We start from the raw sequence: 22,092 nt of genomic DNA on the forward strand, positions 1-22,092 counted from the left end.
CTTAGCCTTTAAATGAGCTGGCAACATTGCCTTGTTCTCTTGGAACCCTGAGCTTCCACTAAAAAGTCAGACTAAGGCTTCCATGCTGTGGGAAAGCTCAGGCAACTGGAGAGGCCAGGTGTCAACAGAGTCCCAACACAGCTTCTAGCCTACAACCAGCATGTGAATGAATCATATTGTGGGGCCAGTCCCCTGAAGCCTTTACATGACTTCAGTTCCTGCTGCTATCTGACTGCTCCGGAATTATGAACCCTGAGTGAGGACAACCCAACAGAGTCCAGTCAATCCATGGAAAAGTGAGAGATAATAAGACATACTTCTTTCAAGCCATTAAATTTCAGGGTGCTTTATTATGCAGCAAAGAATAATTGGAACAATTATAATTTTCCTTTTACAAATGAGAAAACCAAGGGAAAGAAGGGTTAAATAATTTCCTTGCCGAAGGGTAGAATCTGAATTCAACCCAGACAGGCTGTCCTGCAAGCACCATTTTAAACTCTCCCCAAAACAGCCTAACCCTAGAGTAAGATCAGCTTTCACAGGGTGCTCCTGACTAAACTTGGCAGTTGCTGACTAGTTCACATTTTATGTTCTTCATTGAATCACAGTGGTTAAAACTCAGGGCACACTTCTCTTGGAATATAATCGCTTTCTCAAAGGGACCTTGAGGTGTCCTTGGCCCTGAAGTATTATGTTGTCTATGACCTTTTGTGGATTGGAATCTTAAGAAAAATAAGGAGGACATGGAGGAGATTGACCTGCACTAATCTATAATCCTTTCATTGTGTTGTAAAATTATGAGAATTATTCAAGTAAAATAGGAAATCACATGGCATTTTGATTAAATAAAAGAAAAAGAGTACAAAGTAATTCTCTTAAATTAAGAGCAAATAATTGTAACAAAATCAAATTTCTTGGCATACAAATATGTTACATCCCTTGTCTAAGGCAGATAATTTATATTGGGATGGGAAAGGAGTGACCGGATGTCTGTAGCCTGATAGCATTAAACAGTAAGTTGTTCAGCCAGATGTTCCTTCCTTAGCAAGGAAGGACACATAACTACAGGGTACCAGGCAAGCCCAAGGTACGTATTTCCACAGACACTTTTTCCTCAGGGTATTTACAGTTCAGTTTAGCTCTTTCCACATTGAAACTCTGTATACACAACCATAGAACGGCCCATGATTGTACAAAGGAAAGACGTTTATAGATGCTGCACATTCCCCACGCCGCCCCAAGCCTTCCAAGGGAAGCTCCTGGTACTCTTGAAACTTTCCTGTCAGATGATTATACAATCCAGTGCCTTTTCCAAGCAGGAAATATGATGTTCCAACGACAACTTGACCTCCTGTCTGAAAATGGGCTGGGGAGGGGAGCGGCGCCGAGGAGGGGGGCAGGAAGATGAAACAGGCATGGTCTCAGTATACTTAATTCATAGACCCAATCACAAACAAAAACAAGTTAATTTTGTTAAGAACTCATAATAACATTTCACTTATGACAAAATCCCAATCATTTATTCTCCTCTGGAGTACTTCTTATGCATCCTTGAGTTTTTAAAAGTTCAAGTGTTGCATAAAAAAATCAGCATAATTACAGAAAACAGTCCTTAAACAAGAATATCCTGTTTTGTTTCCTGCATACGCACTGGGGTGGCTCATCTGAATCCTTGACAACATCCAACTCCAAGAAGAAAACATCAAGACAGCTTGCTGATCAAGGATTTTACATCCAGCTCTTCAGCAGTAGGGCTGTTGGCCCTATGTGTAAGCCGACAATCGCCCTATTGTTTACTTTCCATCAGAAAAGCGATGCTGCCTTTCTTCACTGTGTATGGTCTCCATAATCCTAACAGTCATGTTCACTCAGCAGTAAGCCCAAATATATGTTTCCCAGAGGAATTTCAAATACATGAGATAGATTAGCATCTCTGTGGCTTGATGCAATCTGTGACAGATTCAACAGCAATAAACATTTTAAAGTGTGGTCAGTACTAAATTATTTGTTGAAGAACAATTTTGTTTCTGAGGTAGACAAAAATTAGCAATAACTTTTGGGTGGTAAATACAGGGGCTGGGGGATAATACAACACCCCCGAACCTCTCGCCCTCCCGGCATTTCATTCTGTTTAAAGAGAGGTAAAAAGCCCAATTGTGTGGTGATGAATTAGAAAACTTCATGAACATTCAAGAAATACACATGCCACTACAAATTAACCAGTAGCAGGGCAAGGTATTCATCCTTTCTGTCAGATTCTGTGGGAAGTATGCCTTATTAGCATTGAAGCCCAAAGAAGTAATCTATCAGTCCACATTCACTTATCCTACAAAAAAGAACAGGCAATTTGAGTTCTGGAAAAATAAATAGCATAGTTCTTCCCATCCCCATTTCAATCCTAAAATTGAAAATCACCAAATAAAATTCTATTTCCTCTCTGCTTCCAGTTTGTCTCTGTGTTTACAGCGGAATGTGGTTTTGCATTTTAAATCAGTTCCATCATAACCCTGAAAGTGATCACAGGGCTGCTAATTCTCTGTCTTCAGTTTCCACCCCTCCTCCACGCTACCACTTTGAATTTGAATGGGACCAGAAGATTCTCTAGGGGCCAGGTTTGTGGCCCTTCAGCGGCAGCCTCTCTACTTCTTTCAGCTTGTTTCCTGGCATGGTTCATGGGGATTTGTGGTGAGTGGCAGCTCTGGAATCACTTTTCATTCTGTCAGGTTGTGGTTAGGCTTAGTGGGGTTTCTTTGTTATACTGGCCACTAGTAGTCAATTCCCTTGAAAATATCTGGTTTTCTCCTTTTCTCTTAAAGAAAAAAATAAAAAGCAGCTCCCAACTCCCCACCCTACCTCCAAAACACAAACACAAAGCAAACACGGATATCCCTTGGAAATCTTAGGAGGAGACAGAGAACAGAGAGAGCCCCAGATGTTCTCAACATCCCAGTTTAATTCTGATGTCAGACTATAAAAGAACTTTGGAGGGCCCCATTTCCCGTACCTGTTCTGCTGACATGATGTTTTATTAAAGAATCAGGGATAAATTTTACTACTCCTTTTTTACGTTAAAATAAAATAAAATAAGCCAAACATATAGAATGTGAATTTGGGGAGCACAGTGCTTCTTTTTCTTTCAAGACAAACTTGGAAAATAAGTAAGTACCAAAATTAGTAAACAAATCAAATAAACACTTGGGAGTGCATTAAGATGGAGTTTTCCATGGACACAGAGGGAGGATTGGCACTTTCTGCACGTCTTAAGCCAGAGCTTAACAGAGTTTGTATTTCATGAATCAGTTTGGGAAAAAAAGGAGAGAACAGCATACTGCTGCCAACATTTTATATTGCCAAGTTAGGCTATTAAAAACAACAACAACAACAACTAACTTGAAATCTTACATCATTTCTTAAAAGAAAGGACATGTTAACATCAGTGGGGGGCTGGGGGAGAGGGGAAAGACATCATCTCAGAATACAAGGCAGCCTTTTCAAAAATGAAGACCTGGCAACTTTTACACCAACATGCCACAAAGGCCTTCAGAAATAGCAGGTTCCTGAAACACACCAAGCCCCTTTTCACCTTATTGCCCTAGCACCAGGCCAATCCCATCCTCTAACTGGAAACAGATCCCCTGGGGCATTGACAGAGCTCTCCACTCAAATCTAACCAGAAGAGGCAGGGCTTCTCTAGCCCTGCTGAAATCCCCTCTTTACAGACCCCATGTGGACAAACCTTCCCCTTCTGCACCTCCATTTCTCTCCATTCTTTAACCTTGCTTTATTTTTCATCAAGCACTTGCTACTACATTGCCATCTATCATTTCTTTGCTTTTGTCTATTTCCCCCATTACAATATAAAGCTCATGGCCCGGTGCAGTGGCTCATGCTTGTAATCCCAGCACTTTGGGAGGTCCAGGCTGGCGGATCACCTGAGGTCGGGAGTTCGAAACCAGCCTGACCAACATGGAAAAACCCCATCTCTACTAATAATACAAAATTAGCCAGGCGTGGCGGTGCATGCCTGTAATCCCAGCTACCCGGGAGGCTGAGGCAGGAGAATCTCTTGAACCCAGGAGGCGGAGGTTGCGGTGAGCCGAGATCACGCCATTGCACTCCAGCCTGGGCAAGTAGTGCAAAACACCATCTCAAAAACAACAACAACAACAACAAAACAAAAAACACAAACAAAAAACAACAATATAAAGCTCATGAGGTCATGGGCTTCCCATCTTTTGTTCACCTCCTTTCCTCCATTACCCGAAACGTTGCCTGGCATATGGGAGGCTCTCACTACAGATTTGTTCCATTTATATATGTGTATCATTTCAGACTGCTTATTTTTCTTCTTTTATTGTGGACAAGAGAAAATGTCCACAGAGCCTGCACCGTGTGGTGTATGGAAACCATTGTTTTAAGAAAGAGATTGAAGAGCCGCTAGCAGCATTCCTTCAGGGCAGAACCGAAAGAAGCAGGCATTTGGTTTGAACATTCTTTACTGCAACCAATTTGAAATATCAGGAGACTCATGTTTCTTAGGACAGGCAACCAATGGCTAGTGGGCTGAATCGTGCCTGCCTGATTTAGGAATACGAAATATTCTTAAAACATAAGCAGGCTGTTCAGGAATATAGACCCTCCTCCTCCCCCGCTCAAATTAGCTAATTAGAGATTAGTCATTGCTTTTTAGCCTGTGGCTCTTTTACACTGCGTGAATCGTGTATGAGAATGTTCAACTGCTCTTAGAGTACAAGTATCTTGGATATTTAAGTTTAAAAAAAAGGTAACAGTAGCCTCTAGGTAACTGCACAATGAACTGTTATCTCTCATAATTATTAACCAGGAAGTGGGAAAACTAGGAAGTCAAGTTCACAAACAAACCTTACTACTAACAAGAGTGGGTCATTGTAAAAAAAAAAAAAGCTGCTTTTGAAATGCCTCATGGATAGTTCACAAATATAGATAGTAGGTTTCAAAAGTGAGAATTTCAAATTTCTTATGCTATATGGGAATGTGAATAGGTGGTTCAGACTTCTTCCTGAAAAACACTACTTCTAGGCATCGGGGCTCAGAACATTGTGGTGGCTCAGAAAACAACACCTTAAAATATGGTATTTTGATACGCTGAGTACCTTGAAATAAAGAAGCAGCCTCAGAAACAAGGTCTCTCTGACCTTCTCCCACTGTCCCTCTCTCTCCCCTTTCCCTATCCTGAAGCACAGAGAGGTGCTTTATGTGAAGTTCTCTCATTTGACCAAGCGAAGTTTCTCCAGAAGAAACGTAGTTGTCTTGGGCCACCTCCTTATAATCTCATCAAACAGAGCGGGAAAACTTGCAGAAAAGACTAGAGTTGACACCACTCTCCCAGAGTCCAGACAAACTTTGCCTCAGGCCATCATCTGTTCCTCAGGTCCATTCACCTCCCCTAAAAATCCTTTACTCTTCCTCTAAAATTGCCTGCATCCCCCACTTCCCTCTCTCTTATGAATGGGGGCCTTTAAGCTTCAACCATCTGGCCCTTGTTTGAGTTTCATACTTGCTATGACTCCCATGCGTTTGCATGTTAATAAATGTGTACACCTCTTCTCCTGTTAATCTGTCAGTTTGTCTTATAGGCTCAAATTCTTGAAGCTTCAGGGAGTGGAAGGAAAGTTCGTTTTGCACCTGCAACATGATATCCTAAAATATAGCCTCTTGGCATACTGAGGTTTTCTTTTTTTTTTAATTTTGAGATTTTTTTTTTAATTTGAAGGTAATCTTAATGCTATTAAATTCACAAATGCTAATTTAAATACCCAATCCTATTTATCTAAAACACACATTGCAAACACACAAATATCTATTCTGTCCACATGTCAGCACCCGTTCATGTCATGGTTTGGAAATGGGGAGAATAGATTCCCCTTAAACTGCAAGTCAGCCAGTGTTTCTTTACAGTTAACTTTAGCAAAATTCATACAAAATAGTAATTAACAATGATCTTGTTAACTCACGAGGAAACACCTTCAAAACTGCATTTTGTTAGTTTCTGTACTAAAATGTAGAAAAACTGAACTACACAAATATTGAAAAGTTAAAAATTCCTTAATTTTTTATTCCTGTTACCACCACCACAATTTACAGGGCAATATACCTGATGAAATGAGAAGAAAAAGAAGAAGAAAAAGCTACCACAGGTAAAAGACCTCAGGAATATACATGTAATTGACACTACATTGCATTAATCAATAGCTGAACTTTTTGCAAACTATGGCTATGGCAGTCCTGAACAAGAAGATTTCCTGTTTAAGCTGCAGTAACTTTTCTGACTATGGATCATTGTTCCCTCTGGCAGATTTTTAAAGTTCCTTTAATGCATTTGGGATGACTGTCTCAAAGTAACCTCCAGCTTTCCTAACAACTTCTCTCTCTCTCCTGCTAAGAACTGCAGCCCTTTTCTGCTGTTTTAAAAACCTTCTGCTCCTATATCCACCATGTCCATCACCAGATCCATAACCACCATCATAGGGATGAGCTTCTTCCACCAAAACTGCCCCCTTGCATGGGTTCGTAATTTGATTGCTGTTGTCCACTATAATTTCCAAAATCATTATAGTTCCCACCACCACCACAGTTACCACCACCAAATTTCCTCCATTGCAACCATCATATCCACCACCACCACCACCATATCTACCACCTTGGTTTCCATATCCTGGTTCACCACCACCATAGCCGCCTCTACTACTATAACCAGGACGACTGCCATAGTTGCCACCATCGCCTCTAAGTCCATTATATCCACCATCACCTCCTTCACAACTATTTCCGCTGCCACCACCTCCACCAGCATAGCCTCCTCTTCCACCAAAGCTGCCACCATGGCCAAAATTACCTCCACCACCTCCAAAGTTTCCCCCGCAACCCATGAAATTGCCAGATCCACCTCCACAATCTCTCTGTGATCCAGCAGACTGCATCTCTTTTTTAGAAAGGGCCTTTTCACTTCACAATTATGCCCATTAATAGTGTGGTATTTCTGAATAACAATGTTATCAACTGTGGTATTTCTGAATAACAATGTTATCAACTGTATCGTGATCATCAAAAGTTGCAAAAGCAAATCCTCCCTTTTTTACACTCTGTCTGTCTTCCATAACTTCCATGGTTTCAGTCTTGCCATACTTTTCAAAGTAGTCTCAAATTATATTCTTCTGTATCTTCTTTAATACCACCAAGGAAATTTTTCTTCACTGGTAGATGGGCATCAGGCTTTATCGACTCCTCTCTAGAAAGAGTTCTCTTTGGTTCCAATAGACACCCACCAACCTGTGTGGTTGAGCACATGTTGTTGCATCCACCTCTTCAACACAAGAGTAAGTCACAAAACCAAACCCCCTGGAACGTTTTCTTTGGGGGTGTCTCATTACCATACAATCTGTGAGTGTGCCCATTTTTCCAAATGTTCTCTTAAACTATCATCTGTCGTTTCAAAGCTCAGAATACCAATAAACAGTTTTCCCAACTACTCTGGTTCCTTTGGATCATGATCCTCTGCTCCCGGCGGTGACGGTCACAGCTGGAATTGGGCTTGGGGCCACTGGGCATCAGTTTTACCTCCATTTTGAGACCGGACTCACCTCTTCCAACTCGAGTTCACTATCTACTGAGTATTTTAACCTGAAGGAAATTGAGAAAACCATAGAAGCAAGAAGGACCTCTCTAACTTTCTCTGCCCTTTCTCCCCTGAAACATGGTTATAGGGAAGTTGTCTGACCCACCTCCCCTGTAAATAGGCCACAAGACCCTCATATGACAGGTGTCTTGCCCTATACCTGGAGGCCAAGAAGAATCTAAGCAAACCCCCTTTGCTAAGTTCTGCTCAGTTTATCATTAGGTCAAACCACCCTATTGTCCAACCATAATTCTACATGACTGTCTATTCTTCATCAAACTTGTCCATAAAAATACGCTGTTTTCCTTGGGTCTTTGAGTCTTCATTTCTGAAGGCTTTCTACCACATGAAACTTTGGTCAAATAAATTTGTTGGCTGGGTGTGGTGGTGCATGCCTGTAGTCCCAGCTACTTGGGAGGCTGAGGTGGGAGAACAACCTGAGCCCAGGAGTTCAAGGCTGTAGTGAGCTATGATTGCATCTGTGCAGTCCAGCCTGGGCAACAGGGCAAGGTTCTGCCTTAAATAAATAAATAAATAAATAAATAAATAAATTTGTATTTTCTTTTGTTAAGCTGTCTTTTGTTATATGGTTGTCAGCCATGAACCTTGCAATGGATGAGGTAAATGTATTACTTTTTCTCCCCTATAGTTTCTGGTACTCACCATGGGGTGACTTAGACCCCCCTACCTGCTCTAGAGCCCACAGGTGAGATCTTGAAGCAATTGACAAAAGCCGGCAAAAAAGTAAGGATTTATATTTTTTAACCAAGGTCAGTTCTCCCAGATCTCTGCCTGTAGTGCCTGGTGGAGAATGGATGGTAAATTTTTTTCTTTGTCCCTTGCTTTCTGAATTCAGACTAGTAGGAGAAAAACATTTGTGTCTTTTGTTATAGGAGTGTCAGCCATGAAACTTGCCAGGAGCCAGGCATAGGCATGTGGGGTTCATTTTGGTACATATTTTTTCCCCTGAAAAGTAGAGTATAAGCCCAAGTGTACCTAATGCATGTTTAACACAGATTTTTTTTTTAATTGGTTGTAATATCTGCTCTTACTGCCACACTTCAGAGTAGTAGTAACAGTTAGCTACAAGACGGTACACAAATAAGTGAGAACTGGTAGTAAATGAAGAAAATGAGAGTTTAGAGTATATAAGTGCCTGTGTGTGTACACATGCATGGGTATGTGATTGTGTTGTGTGTATATATGTGATAGGGTCAACATATACTGACTATAATAATAATAATGATTAAAATAAATGAAAAGGATGAAAGTATAGATCTTTTGAAATTTCTTTCTTTTATTCTCTCTCTGTCTCTCTCTCATTCTTTTATGCTCCAGAATGGAATGGAGCTAGGGGATTTAGAAAGCCTCTGCTGATGAATCCATCATATTCTGACAGCTGAATTCCCAGAAACAGAGTATTAGACTTTCACACAAGGTGACATTTTGACTGGAATCTTTTAAGGTGAAGCTTATAAAGTACTGAGAAGAGGACTGCTCCATAGCGGGTCTTCCAATAATAGTAGCCACTAGTGTTATTAATTGCTCCCATGAAGAAACCAAGGCTTTCAATGTCTGACAAGCCAATTCCACCATCTCAATACCCTTGCAACTGCTATGTCAGAAAATGTTTTGAAAGAGGTAAAGTTGGAAGGTAACTGGGCAGACTTTTACACTGGAGGGTAAGAATAAAAACATTAAGTGATTTTAAAAAAGTCAGGAGAGTGTGACTTTGGACCATCACCCACCTGATGAAGTGGTCTTATCTTAGGATTGTCTATCATGAAGATTAAAAATAAAGCCAAGGCTTAACCTCATTGATATTTGAAATAAAAATGTTCATTTTCTTTTAAAAACTGCCCAGGCACAATGATAGAGGCAGTTATTTTTGGTAAAAGTGGATTGTGGACAGAGTAGCTGGCAAAATGCTCTTGAGTATTCACGCAAGACAAAAACCTTCCTGGCACTAAGAAGTCTCAATTGGCTTTTCAGCTGCACTGTGGTTTAGTGTGTGCTTTAAATCAGCTCTAAGACTACACTACATACCATTGTGTCTGTTAGAAAATCATTATGGTGCAATTAAAAGCAATGTTGTTTTACAGACGAACATGGAATTTTCCTCTGTGTCTGACGGCTGTGCACTTCCTTCGTGCCTCCTGTGATTATCTGCACTGGTGATGGTCAACAGATACAGCTGTCGGGAAAACACTCAACAGATGGCAGTTGCAGAGTGATGCATCATCCTTTTTGGGATGCTCTCTGACATTGGAGCTCAGGATTTCCATAAACGTTGGTGTGTCACTGACTCCTTTCAAGCAACTTGGGCCTGGAATGTTCAGTGACAAAATTAATCTTCCTCCAGAAATGAAGAGAAATCGAAGTGTCCTTATGAAATGAAGTGTGCGATATAATGCTAAAATATATTGTCATTTGTAGCTTCTTAACTATTATAGATAAGAACAACCAACTATATAGAAAGCTTGATACGTTGGTAGATTGAACACTTTTTCTTCAGGATGAGAGTGAGCAAGATTGGTCAGTTCTTTCATTTTTTGGTAAATCTCTTTAAAGCTTGGCTTTATATTTTTTAAAAAGAGCAATTTAACCTTTGCTTCAGTAATGACATGGGTTGTTGAATGATGTTGTCTGTGATGAAATTCATCTTAGTGGTGCAAGGATTAATTACGTGGTTCCTCTTTACATCTCAGTTAACATTTTAACATGAAACACTGAAGCTTCTATCTTCATTATTTATACAGTACATATATGTGTATAACATTATTAGGGAAATAAGAAAATAAGAGTAAACAGATTGACAATGATGTCGAAAAATGCGCTGAACAATATTGTATAATAATTATGCTAGATTATTATTCAGTATTCAGAATCTGAGTTATAGAGTCCCTATGACTGACTCGTTTTTCTTCCTCTCAGTTACAAAGATCCTTTCAAGTTTTAGGACCTCACTTAACCAGTGAACATTCTGGGCCGTCGTGATGTGTGTATTTTAATACAATGACAAGACAGCATTGAATAGTAGGTATAGGTCCTGCATCTGTATTCTAGAAAGTGTCCTGGGCATGCCTGCCTGCCAGCTCCATTCACCCTCTAATGCCCCTAAATGATATTTGCCTATCTTTAGTTTGACCTGAATATGAGTACAGTCCTATATAATCCTAAAAGCAGGTAACATGGGGATAACCATATCCCATAGGGTTAAGTTTAATTTTGTCAAAATTGTTATCTTTCCTTTCTCGTGTTAGCAAAACTGTGTCCTGCAGTTCATGAAGATTTATATTTCTTCTAAAACATGACACACTGACATTTTCTGTTTGTCTATTCATGTCCCCAAAGAGGTAACCACATGCTATATATGTTTTCTGTTAATATATTTGCAAGTTGGTCTCAATGGTTGGTCTCTGAAAGATTTCCAGTGGATAAAACAGATGGAATGAGTAGCTGCAAAAGGAGCCTTTTTAGTAAATGCATAAAGGGGCAGGGAACAGTGTGGAGGCTGTAGAAAACATGAAACACAACACAGCATAGATTTGAAATACATTGTGTATGTTTTGGGACAAAAGCAAACATTTTGCTTATTCTAAAAGCTTTAATATATTCCAGGCATTATGATAAGTACTTTGTATGTATTATTTGATTTGATTTGATTCTCACACATATGTAAGATAGGTATTATTATTTTCAGTATATTGATGAGAAAATGGTGGTACAGCTGATAATTTGCCCAAAGTCAAACAATAAGATGGTCTTCCAGACTCTTATAATTTCTTAAAAGAGTATAATTATTTCTTCCCTAAACAATAGTATGACTTTGTGCATATAGTTTTCTGTAATGTTATACTGTATATAGGCACTAATTAATAAAGCAATGAAAAAGTACATTTGGCTGGGCGTGGTGGCCCACGCCTGTGATCCCAGCACTTTGGGAGGCCGAGGCGGGTGGATCACTTGAGGTCAGGAGTTCGAGACCAGCCTGGCCAACATGGTGAAACCCCGTCTCCACTGAAAATACAAAAATTGGCCAGGCATGGTGGCATGTGCCTGTAATCCCAGCTTCTTGGGAGGCTAAGGCAGGAGAATCGCTTGAATTCAGGAGGTGGAGATTGCAGTGAGCTGAGATCGTACCATTGCACTCCAGCCTAGGCAACAGAACGAGACTCCGTCTCAAAAAAAAAAATTGTTTGTATGATAAAATGCATCTTTATACCTCTTAAAATAATATAATTTATGTTAAAAAAAAGAAGTTTGAGAGATGTAAATATGTGGATATTTTTTGGAAGGATTCAGGTATGTTTCTAATAAGTAGGATGTTAGTAAACCAGTTTTTCCTGAAATTTTCATTTGTTTGATGATTAATGTAAAACAATTTTATGATTTCATTTAATATAAATTAAAAGAAAATTCAAGTGTTGAATAAAATAAGTCTGTAAGTAATACTATTAAGAAAATTTTATATATCCTCTTTCAATGGTATATAGAGGTAGTATGTTCCCAGCTGAGATGAGTGTGGGAATGACATGGCAGGATACATTTTCAAAATAAGCATGCCATAAAAATGATTGGTAGAACATAATCTATGCAATTAAACCCTGTTTTCTTCCCAAATTTTGAATGCAGTCTGTTGTATGCCAAAAAGAGGCAACTAATTGGAAACCTAAAAGTGAATTCTAGATTTCCATTTGCTTTTTTATCGCAGGGCTATATATTCTGGGGAGGCAAAAAAAAAAAAAAAAAAGAATATTTAGTTGAGATGTTGTGTGGTTACCTCAGTATCTTGCCATGATAGTGGCATCTAATATGACACTGTCTTGATAGCTCAAATACTCACGTGGGCAAGACAGATCCACAGAAGAGCAAAGCACCTTGAAAGCACATGCAGTATAAAGGTAAAGAAAGACCATTGTCTCATGGTAACTGCTTGCAGTTATGAGTATTCTACTATAAATCTAAGCCATGTAGGGAGAGGGATTTTATAGCTATCATTGCCACTTGAGATTATTCTGCTGCCTAATGCAAGTCGATGAAAGGGTCTAATTTTTGTAGCAGTCTTGAAACACTACCTTAGGCATCCATTATTGTACAATTTTAGTTTTGAATCAGTATGAGCTTTATCTCTAGTTATGATGTTCACATCCTCCATAAGTAAGATGAGGATCAATAGTAAAACAAACCCAGCAAATTGTAGGCTTTGCAATAAACCTAAGGTATTAGGTGGACATAATTTAAACAGTTGTTTTTCTTCTTCTTCTAAATAAACACATAATAGGAGAAAAAAATGAGGCTCTAAAGGGATTGTGCATTCCTAAATATTTTATGGCTTTGTTAATGCAATGTTGAGCTTTAGTTCCACTGTGGAATATTTGCTGATGATCATTTACTTGCCAACTGAAAACCCAAAAGATGCTATTTGAGGTTTTTTGTGTGGTTTCAGTCTTGGCCCTTCTGTCAGGGTTTCACTGCATGATGGTTAAGAGCAACTCTTTGCATGTGAGAAGACAGATGCTGGTGATTTAAGCAGGGAAATACACCACAGTGCTTTTACTCGGCTGATATTTAATGATTTACCATTTAATGTAGTTCATCTTTCATAACCCTGAGTTCAAACAGAAGCAGCTGCTATTAGGGAGGCAATAATATTGAACTTCCCACCGACGACCTAGGAGAGCTTCTTTCGTAGCTTCAGCTACTGGACCCATCTGGCCTTTAGATCCTAAGCACGACAACTGAAGGAGAGAAACAGTTTACTTCCCGTCAATAGAGTACTGGGCAGAATGTATAATTATGCCAGATAAAGATTTTCAAAACAAAACTCCTTGTGTTAACATCGCTCTGCAACTTTGAAGGACAAAACTATGCTCTTTACTCATTATCAAAAGAACCCTGAGAAAACTCAGAAAACATATGAAAAATCATGCTGAGCTGAAATCAATTCAAAGGGAAGAAGTGCTCCTGGTTTCAAACATGAAAGATAAACTTATTTTCTTATAATTTCTATTTGCTTTCATTATCGTGGGAGCTTTCTGGTAAGGTATTTGTAAAGGCTTTTTCGCTCTAGTTTTAGAAGATATTTAGATAGATGGATGAATAGATGAACTACTTAAAACAAAAACAAGCCTTTCAGAAAACTAAAGTGTAAAAGACAGACATCAAATGAGATTGAAGTCCTTTGGAGGGAGGATAGTATCCAATATGCTGATGAGAATTGTGATATTAATGTTATCGAATAGAATGCTTTAAAGGCAATTTTGCTTATCAAAATCCTTTCCTGGTTCAATAATCTATTTTCACTTTGGCATTACTGATGAGGGATTGAAAAGTAGATTACAGGTTAGGTTGCCTCTATTTTTTTCTGATTTTCCTTTTTTTGATTAAATTTCTAACATCTGTAAATTAGGATTTGCAAGGCAAAGAAAGGATTATCAACTTTCATTACAATTACAAGCTTGCTGGACAACAACTGTTGCCTAGTTATAATTATATCTAATCCTTTGACTGATTACAGTAGGCCAAAAATGTTTTTCTTTTCTAATAATATATTCCTAAAAGACAGAGAAGGCAGTTAGACCAGATGTTTTCACTGTGAGAAACATACTTAGAGGTGTTCAGTCTGATGGGATTAGATGGACTAAAACCACTATGTGGGTCTCCTCTCCTGCACTACAGCATTTGTGATTCTCAAAGCCAGGGTCAGACTTCTCCTCAAGGAATTTTCTGATTTAAAGATCCATTTTCTGAAGCATTGTCCATAGTACAAAAGCATGCGTATTTACCTCTATGCATCATTTGAAAATACTGTCCTAGAGATATTTATGCATTTTCCAAAGTTTGATGATGCTTGGTATTTTGGATTTGTCATTTGGCAAATAAGTAGTTATTTGCATAATATTTATAATTAGGCAACTATGACATTTAAAAAGATAAAGAATGGCCAGGTGCAATGGCTCATGCCTGTAATGCCAGTACTTTAGGAAGCCAAGGCAGGCAGATTACTTGAGGTCAGGAGTTCGAGACCAGCCTGGGCAACATGGTGAAACCCTGTTTCCACTAAAAGAAAACACAAAAAATAGCCAGGTGTGGTGGTGGACACCTGTAATCCCAGATACTAGGGAGGCTGAGCCAGGAGAATCGCTTGAACCCAGAAGGCGGTGGTGGTAGTGAGCTGAAATCAGGCCACTGCACTCCAGACTGGGTGGCAGAGCGAGACTCCATCTCTAAATAAATAAATAATAATAAAAAAAGATAAAGAAGACTTTCTGTATAAGGTTGCTGAATAAAGAAACAGTCCAGAAGTATAAATATGCTCCACTTTACACTTTATTTTTGCAGTTATTGATAGAAAGTTCCTTCACCTACTTTTGAGCTTTAGTTCTGCTGCTTGGTCTGCAACCAGTCTAGTGCATTGCATTCCCGGATTATTAGCCTCCTCATCATTTGTGGAAAAACCCTTTCAACTTTGTAGCATCTCTCAGAACTCCAGTGAGGAAATGGATACCTCAGTATAGAGAATTGTGTCAAAATAATCATGATTTCATTTAAAAAGGAATGATGAAAGTATAGATTCTATTTTAACATGGATTTGGTTAGTTAAATCGCTACATATTGGAAATCAGATATTAATGTATCAACCTCAGCAAGTTAGAAAGTTTGATTTGGAATCTTATTTGTTTGTTTTTGTTTTTGAGATGGAGTCTCACTCTGTCGTCCAGACTGGAGTGCAGAGGCCCGATTTCAGCTCACTGCAAGCTCTGCCTCCTGGGTTCATGCCATTCTCCTGCCTCAGCCTCCCGAGTAGCTGGGACTGCAGGCGTCTGCCACCACGCCTGGGTAATTTTTTTTGTATTTTTAGTAGAGACGGGGTTTCACCGTGTTAGCCAGGATGGTTTTGATTTCCTGACCTCGTGATCTGCCTGCCTCGGCCTCCCAAAGTGCTGGGATTACAGGCGTGAGCCACCGCACTTGGCCTGGAATCTTATTTAAATTCATTTTTTAGGTCTGAATACAGACAGGTGAGATTTCTATTTTCCTGTTTGTTGAATTTCAAAATTTATAGGAGTTCTAATTGGAAACATGGCAGAAATGCCACCACAGAAAAGTGGAGGGTTTTTGCCACAAAATTTTATTATAATGATTTCCAGGCTCAAGGGCATATTATCATGTGGAAGTGTGTATATTTTAAAATAGTGTTGCGATTTTTTTAGCCTTTTAAAACTTTAAAAATAAACATCTATTCCTTTTTGTTTATTTGTTTTGAGTGTGCAGATATTCTGGTTCATTCCATTTTGATGAGACCTAGCATACATTGGTAGTTACCATTGGACACTATGTATTCAAATTAGCTAGAATAGATTTCAGTCTTTAGGGAGCTGGGTTATTCAGGTGAATGTGGTTAGAGCACTCAACGAAACTGAACATTTCACAATTGCCTGTCATTATGAGTTATTTTCAAGTGAGCCCCTTGAAATACATTTTTTTAAAAAAGAAGAAATATAGTAAAAGTGGGTGTGATATTGTCATGCATGGGTGCCACATTTGACTGGAGGTGGTGGTTGGGGTTAATTTAATATCAGCTGAAATCTCCTAATGCAGCTTGGGCACTACTGACATATTTTTTAAAAATCACCAGATCACACTATGATAATATTCAAATTAGAAAAGATTAGAAATATATCGAATCTTGTTAAAGAAATGACCTACCAACCTTAGAAGCAAGAAAACCGAGTCTCGAACTGAAATTATGAAATAACAAGCCAATGTTTCTGTGAAAGAAAGGTGGACCCTAATACAACAAGTAGAGCCTAGTAATATATTTTCTCTGTACCCTGATCTTACATAATGTCACTGTGTTCACCACCTATGACATGGTGCCATATTGCTGAAAGGACTTGTACAGAGAAATAATCCATTCCAAAAAGGTAGAAGTAAAGTATTACTAATGTAAGAAGGAAAACATCACTTATCTTACTATTCTCTAAAATCATATGAAAAACTCATTGTGATCTAATAAAATATTTTGAAGGAAAAATTATAAAATAAAGTATTAAAGAAAAAGCACCTTGCAGGAACTTTTGAATAATATTTTGTAAAGTTAATGAACCAAAATTATAAATTATCATTATAATGATTTACCAATTTAGAGTCACATAATAGCAATTAAAGTATTTTTCTGATGATTAAAATGTGAGTTTTTAAAGAAATCATGTTTAGCATTCTTCATTCATTTCTACTCCATTTAAAGGGATAAAGAATTGTATAGTAGTCTGCATGGGTCGCAACAGATTTTGTTGTAATTATAAAATGTAATTCGGGAAAATTTAAATTGTATTTTACAAAAAAATAATAAAGTAAAGGAAGATGCTTTTTGTACATAGAATATAGCATGGTATGAAAAGAAAATTTTCTTTAAATTTTAAGGCAGTAATTCTTAAGCACGTTCTGAGAACTACGTGCCTGAGAATTACCTGGGAAACTTGTTAGAAATGCTGCAAATTCTTGGGATCTATGCCAGGTCTACTGAGCCCAATTCTAAGAAAATTAATTTCAGAACCTGTTTTACTACATACATAATCAAAGATGCTTCTTAAGAATGGACAACTTTCAGTACCACTCTTCTAAAGGAAATATTTCACCTGTATGACTACTTGGCACCACTGACCAAATTAAAGTAAACCCGCAGTATTAGGGAACTCTGAATTTGTGGAATGAAGAGAAGTTGACTATTTTCTGGTGAATTTCTACATTTAGTAGGTTATCTTATACATGATAGGCATTCAACCAATATATATGTTAGATGAATGAATAAATGGAATTTTATCAATTATATGAAGACAAATACCATTTGGATGCAAAATGTGAATGTTAAAATAGGAAATCACAACTAAAGATATTCAAAGGAAACTGATTATTTAATCTACTACATGTATTCAATAATATTTGGAATATGAGAAGATAAACAGATAATTTAAAGTCAAGTTACAGAGGAGGTAGCACGCAGGGAACAAGCTGAAGTATAACCATAAAATCTCTTTAGCAAGTCTCTGTTAATGTAGGAGGTATAGATGAATGTGCTGGCCATTAAATTTTGTGTTTTTTCTTTTCTTTTCTTTTGCAAGAAGGTTGTTCAGAGTATATACAGTACAGTTTCTATATTTAAAAAAAGAAATATGGTGGATAAATATATTGCACTTTAAAGATCAAGAATGTAACTGTTTTTACCCTTACAAATTTGCTGAAAGTAACATTACTTCTGTTTTAGCAATAAGGAAAAGGAGACCGGCCAGGCACAGTGCCTCACGCCTGTAATCCCAGCACTTTGGGAGGCCGAGGTGGGCGGATCATGAGGTCACAAGATCGAGACCATCCTGGCTAACATGGTGAAACCCTGTTACTAAAGGTCTCTACTAAAAATACAAAAAATTAGCCTGGCATGGTGGCGGGCGCCTGTAGTCCCAGCTACTCAGGAGGCTGAGGCAGGAGAATGGCATGAACCCGGGAGGCCGAGCTTGCAGTGAGCTGAGATCGCACCACTGTACTCCAGCCTGGGCGACAGAGCAAGACTCCGTCTCAAAAAAAAAAAAAAAAAAAAAAGGAAAAGGAGATACTGTTCTTCAAATGTTTATTCATGTATTCATCCATTCAGCAGGTGTTTATTGATTTCCTAGTATGTGCAGGAATACTGCCTCTATTAGTATTTCAGGACTAGCCCAGAAGGAAACATTCTCCTTTTTATCGCAGATGGTCACCCACTGAAGTCAGATGCTCTGATTTGGGTCATACTCACAGGGAGTACTTGTAAGCCAAAGACATTAGCATTTACAGCTAATTCTTACTTTGTTGAACTGAGCTGTCCAAACTTAAAAGCATGTACTCAACTGTTTACCAACCATCATTATGAACTGCAGTGATATCTCCCTTTTCTCTTATCGTATCTTTTTTTAGGGACCCCTCTCTTCCCCACTATTATTAAGCTGGGTGTGTCTACATCCTGCTTCTTTTGTAATAATCTTTTGAACTTCTTTAATAAATTAATGGACTAGTCTGTAACTACTGAGGCCACTATTGAGTAATTTTAACAAAGACACACACACACTGATGTTTCTTAATTAAGAATGTGGTGAGTAGATAAGAGTATTTGGCAGTAGTTGACATCAGCAAGTCATTCAAAATTCTTCCGTGATACTACTAATTTGTTTATAATAGCCTTATAATTGCAACATATAAGCAAAGACAAATGTGGGTTGGATTCTATGTAAAAAGTATCAATCTTGTCTTTTCTGCTTAAAAGAGTTATAATTTCCACTTCTGGTGCAGTTGAAATAAGGAATAAAAGCTATATCCCTTGTGTTTGGTTGACAAGCTTTTAACGTTCAGGCTCCTTTTCTGAAAGGTGGCCTTTCTTTACACAACGTCTGTTGTCAGTTGGTAGCATTGTGTAGTCTAGGAGAAATCACAGAGATGCAGGTGTCTTATGAATAACCAGATGGGAAACGGAAGATGATCAAACTTCTTCCTAGACCCTATGAGTCAAACAGGAATGACAAAAGATTTTCCTTTGCAACTGGGAGGAGAGTGAAATCGAATTATAAAAAGTCTTGTATACAAATGACAATAATGCCTAACATAAGCCTCCTCCTTAAAGACAGGAAATCTGTTTTCTAAAGCTTTTCCCATCACCAAAATACAGCCAGAGTCTGCTATGAGACTCAGCAGCTGTTAGACAGTGCCAGAAACACTGATGAACGTCCAAGACATTTCCTTCAAGCAAAGTAATATCCTCCAAAGAGCACGTTCGGAGATCGTTCCCACGGACTCAGAGGGGAGAGCGCCACCTATCGTATCACGGCGGCAGTGTCCAGGGCACCTGGCCATCCTTCCAGCCTCCCTTGCACCACCCACCAGCACATCCTGTTCTGCCCCAGAGAGCTGCTGATAGTAATGTTCTGAGATGGTCTGAAGTTCACCTAAGTGTGCTCATATCACGCTCTATAATGTGAGGAAAACACACGAATTTAAATCAGTTTTTAAAACAACCAGGCCTCTCTTCTCATTTACTAGAATGGAAAAAATTCACTTTTATTACCTCGAAGATGCCAAACAGTGCCATTTTATTACTGTGGGAAGCTGGAAGTCATTTCCGAACCCTTTTGGCAAGGGTGCTATGTAGAGCATCCAGTTCAGTCCTTTAAGTGTCTTCTGAGAACCACCACACAGACTGTGATTTACAGTCTTCAGGAGTTAAAGGGACCCTTTCTACCCTGAAACTGAAGAAAGAAAGGTGAAGTGTGTTTACCAAGCATCCCAATGAGACTTGCAAGAATATGATACAGCACAGAGTGGGGAGCCAGAGGTAAAGAATGCTTTGGTAACCCACGTTTTTCAGCATCTACTTTCGCATTTGCTTTAAAAGATTATGTTGGCAGCCTTTAGCAGTTGTGATGATTTTTGTATTTGATCAATTGGTCTTTAGGCGACTTTCACAGATATCTACACATAGTGGCAATAGGACTCCTTTTCCCCTTCCTCTTTGATGTTTGCATCTTAAATAGATTTTTGGTACACTTCCACAGTAAATGCAGTGTCAGAGGGTAAATATATATGTGTATGTGTATGTGTATGTGTGTATATACAGAGATAGATAACATACCACTGTGAAAAATAATTACATAGTCTATCACATAAAAAATGAGAAGCTGTCTGATAGTGTAAAAGGAAATCTAATAAACTATTTTTCTTGACAAAAATCAGTGAACTACTGACCTCAAGTAGAAAGGCCAATCTTTATTTGCCTTTATATTTTTAAACCCTGATAAGTAGTCATCCAAAACAACTCTCAAACGAGGACATGACATTTTTTTCTTGTAAACAACCTCACATCTTTCATGGAGCAATGTCTCTAGCAATTACATTCTTAATAGAATATTGTATTTATAAGCTATATCATAAGGGCATCCGTAACGGTAGCCTACAGTTTCCATGTCTTTTTTTTTTAAGTGAAATTAATGTTTTCTTACAATACTTTGGTTATTGATGACAAAAACATTTTTTTTCCTGCTCTGCCTGGTGAGTAAATACAACACAATACTTGGAGTGGATGAATTTATTAAAATATTGCAAATATTATGTGGTCTGTTTCTTTTTGGGGCCAGGATGATATATCTCTTCTGAAGTAGAGGATTCACACTTGACGGTAGGTTTAGGAATTTATGCTGCTTTCATTGCTAAATCTAGTAGGGGTTCTAGAAGCCAAACCTTCAAGTAGCGCCTGCTAGGCAAATGGCTGAGGGGGGTGGAGGGCTACATCCAGGGAGCCAGGAATGCAGTGCATTCATTGCAGGAACTCGAAGGTAATTAGAGGAATAAAAGTCCCCTTTACTTAAGAGGAGTGAAATCAAGCCAAAAACTTTGATATATGCATAACAAAAAAGTAGAGAAAACATCCAAGAACAAATTTATCACCAGCTTACTGAGTCATCATTAATGGCCATTAAAATAAAACAATAGAAAAAAGAATAGTAATTAAAGATAAGGTAGAAAAATGACTGAACTTTTTTTTAAAGTTCCTCTTTTTAGAAATACACCCAGGAAGCTCTGTCTATTTAAAACTGGCACACACATTGGACTGACTCATATGTTTCCTATGTGTATGTCACTTATTCTTTTATATTTCCATCCATCCATGTATTGATCCATCAATAAATCTATACATCCTTCACCCAATTATCCATCTATTGCAACCAAGTATTTATCAATTATTTTCTTCTTTCATCCACTTGTAAATCCAACGTGTTTTAGGTGGCTGCTACATAACAAGTAATATTACTAGTGATAGAAAGACATAGAAGATGGAGTCTCTTCCCCCAGCGAGCTTAGAGTCCAAGTGGAGAGAAAGTTAAATATATCATTACTACACTATGTGATACATGACATGATAGCACTACACTATGAAGATAGAAAGGCTTCTAAGTTAGAGAGGTGGATCTGGGGAAGCTAACATTAAGGTTGAACTGTAAGAGAAGATGGTGAAGAGGAAAGATAATTCTAGACAAAAAGCATGGTATATGCAGTGTGTCCTTAATTATTGGTATTCATTTATATTCACAAAATCATTTAACAAAACTCCACTCCTTAAAACACAACATGATATAATGATTCAATTAATAATGACTTGTGGAGGCAATAAAGCTTGGTGGTTACATGCACTGCCTTTGGAACCAGATTTCCTGGGCTTGAATCCTGGCTCTTATTCTGTCTACCTGTTAACCTAAGGGAAATTACTCAACTTTTCTCTGCATCAGTTTCCCTTTCTTCAACCGGGGATAGTAACTGTATATCTTATAGTGAGTATTATGTGAATTTATGCATGAAAAACTTATGTATATTTGGTAGAAATAATTTCTCAATACATGTTAAGTAGGATAGTATTT

General features: G+C 38.3%; 1 protein-coding gene and 1 pseudogene across 6 annotated transcripts in view; both read right to left on the minus strand.

Moving 5' to 3' along the window:
- The window catches only part of ADGRL2 (adhesion G protein-coupled receptor L2), a 682,398-nt gene that overhangs the window by 554,073 nt on the left and 106,233 nt on the right, over positions 1 to 22,092 (minus strand). Inside the window, exon 2 of one of the 6 annotated variants that reach the window (XM_054683462.2) lies at positions 19,749 to 19,929. The exons of 3 other annotated variants lie outside the window; for them this stretch is intronic. The gene's annotated coding sequence lies outside the window, so the exon portion shown is untranslated. Of the gene's footprint in view, positions 1 to 19,748; positions 19,930 to 22,092 lie in introns of those variants that run through there. 2 more of the 6 variants (XM_063816419.1, XM_016954823.4) reach the window with 2 other exon arrangements.
- On the minus strand, positions 6,088 to 7,602 carry LOC747109 (heterogeneous nuclear ribonucleoprotein A3-like; annotated as a pseudogene).

The sequence above is a fragment of the Pan troglodytes genome, chromosome 1 (genome assembly GCF_028858775.2).
Source record: "Pan troglodytes isolate AG18354 chromosome 1, NHGRI_mPanTro3-v2.0_pri, whole genome shotgun sequence".
Classification (NCBI taxonomy): Eukaryota; Metazoa; Chordata; class Mammalia; order Primates; family Hominidae; genus Pan; species Pan troglodytes.